At 35.1% G+C, this 2,519-nt stretch overlaps 1 non-coding gene across 1 annotated transcript; it reads right to left on the reverse strand.

Moving 5' to 3' along the window:
* Positions 1 to 240: 240 nt before the first annotated feature.
* On the reverse strand, positions 241 to 347 carry LOC115900815. The gene has a single exon (XR_004060466.1). It is a non-coding gene; the product is annotated as a U6 spliceosomal RNA (small nuclear RNA).
* Positions 348 to 2,519: the final 2,172 nt, after the last annotated feature.

The following is a 2,519-nucleotide window of genomic DNA, read 5'->3' on the forward strand; positions in this document are numbered from 1 at the left end:
TAAGAAAATGAGGAGGTTTGGATTAAATAATCTTTAAGGCTGCTTCTGATTCTAGCATTCTATGATCACAAGGTATTTGCTTTTTAGTTAATTCAAGTTGTTCTTAAGAAAAATGAATATATTATCCCAAAGGTAGATATCCCTGAAATTGTGTCTTAAAGCCATTGATTTCGGATATTTGCTCTTTTTAGTCAGTAGGTCTTTACTTCTTTTTTTTTTTTTTTTTTTTTTTTTTTTTTTTTAAATATGGAACGCTTCACGAATTTGCGTGTCATCCTTGCGCAGGGGCCATGCTAATCTTCTCTGTATCGTTCCAATTTTAGTATATGTGCTGCCGAAGCGAGCACCTTTACTTCTTTTTAAAAATAATGTTTCTTCTCTTCTAACCTGTTCTACCCTTCAGGGTAGACCTTAGGAGTCGTGTTCACCTTGTACTTTAAAAGAGAGCCAAACTTATTTGGTAAAGAAGGTCTAATTATACACCTAATATAATCAGAAGGATCTAGTGGTAATATATTGCTCACAACATCCAGAATTTTTACATCCTATGCTGGTTTGAGAGATTGGTTTTTGCTAAGTATTTTCCTACATCTCATTGCTCTTAATTGAACCCTGAAGGCTTTTCTTGGCAACTGATTTCAGCCCTCACTGTCTGGGAAGGCCCTGATGTGGGCAGAAGCAGTGTGCTATTAGGATCCTTCATTTCAGATTACCCCTGATTTTCCTCTCCAGGCTATGCTTAGTCAAAAAGAGACCATCTCCTGCAGCTTGATGGATGCCCAAGAAGGATTTTCCAAGACAGAGATTGGTGGTGCCTAGGGTTTAAAACAAACCCCACAATGGGTGCCAGGGAATGTGGTTTTGGTACCGAGATTCTACATTCACATCTCCCTATTCCTTGTGGAGTCATTTCTTTTCCTGTTTAGTGTATGAAATAACTTGGCCAACAAAATTAAGCAAATTAATGATTGATGATATTTTTCCTCTATTGAAATTCATTACTATTAAGATTTGCAAGTAGATGGTTTGAAAATTCTTCAAAGATCTGAATGACGAGAAAGTTTAGCTTCTGCTGTCTTTGTGCTTCTCTCTCATTGGGCCAGAAGTAGCTTTTTAAAAATGAAAGCAAGTTTATAGAAAGACGAGCAGGCTTTACTTTGTATATTTGCTTATATAGAAGCATGTTATGGACTAATTACTTTTTATTGTGTTGCTGGCTAAATATCAGAACATGGCCTAGGCTATCATAAAAAATAAAATGATCTCAGAACCTTGTATTGGCATGAATAGTGTGTGATATCTGGTTGGAATAGTCAGGCTTCTCTGGAGATACAGAACCAGTAGTATGTTGATACAGAATCAACAGGGTATCTCATTATATATATTACAAAATATTGGTTCTTGTGATTATAGAGGCTGAGAAATTCTACAATTTGTGATCTGTAAGCTGGAGGCCCAGGAAAGACAGTGGTGTAGTTGGAAGGCCTGAGAAATGGGGAGATTTTGGTACAGATTCCAGTGTCAGTCTGAAGACCTAAGAACAAGGAGAGTTAAATGCAGGAGAAGATCAATGCCCCAGCTCAAGTAGTCAGGCAGTGTCAGCAAATTCTCACTTCCACCTTTTTGTTCTCTTCAGGCCTTTAACAGATTGGATGCTACCCACTACGCTGGGAAGGGCAATCTGCTTTATTTAGCCGATTTATTCCGACACTAATCTCTTCCAGAAATACCCTCAGACACACTCAGAAATACTGTTTAATCAAGTATCTGGGTATCCTGTGATTCAGTAAGGGCAACACATACAATTAACTATCACACTGGTAAAATGATTTCAGATTTCATTAGGAGAAATCCTATTATTAACAAATAATAGTGTTAACAATTATTTGTTGAAGAAATTGGAGTTCTTTGGGTTCTTTATCACAATTGAGTTGGTCTACATTCTATCAGGTGACATGACTATGGCTATATGATTGGTTTACTATGTAAGGCTTCTCGCTCATGGATACCTTGGCCTCTGCCTGCTTGTCCTCTGTTGCCCAATGCTGTTACCCAGTGCCAGCTGCAATATAAAATAGTTTAAACTTTAAAAAAAAAATCCCAAAATATATGTAGATGATCAACATTTTTATAAAAATAACATACTTGTAGAAAATTGGAAATTAGAAGAGCAGAGGAAAATCATGCTTATTCCTACTACCTATTAACAATCAATACTAACAGTTTGTTTATTTCCAGCCAGTCTTTTTTCTGTACATTTTGAATTATGATTGTCACTCTATTGTACATAAAATTTTATATTTGCCTTTTCTCATTTGACATAATAATTTAAGCATCTGTCCATGTTGTATAACCTGTTTATAAGCATAATTGAAATTTTAAATAATGGCTACTTAACAATGTGTAATATGGAATTTGTATATTAATAAAATTTTTTATATGTCAGTTGTTCACACATACTCATTACTATGTTTTATACATCTTTATAGTATAAACATATTTCCTAAAACTTTTTTAGG

The sequence above is a fragment of the Rhinopithecus roxellana genome, chromosome 1 (genome assembly GCF_007565055.1).
Source record: "Rhinopithecus roxellana isolate Shanxi Qingling chromosome 1, ASM756505v1, whole genome shotgun sequence".
In the NCBI taxonomy this organism is placed as follows: Eukaryota; Metazoa; Chordata; class Mammalia; order Primates; family Cercopithecidae; genus Rhinopithecus; species Rhinopithecus roxellana.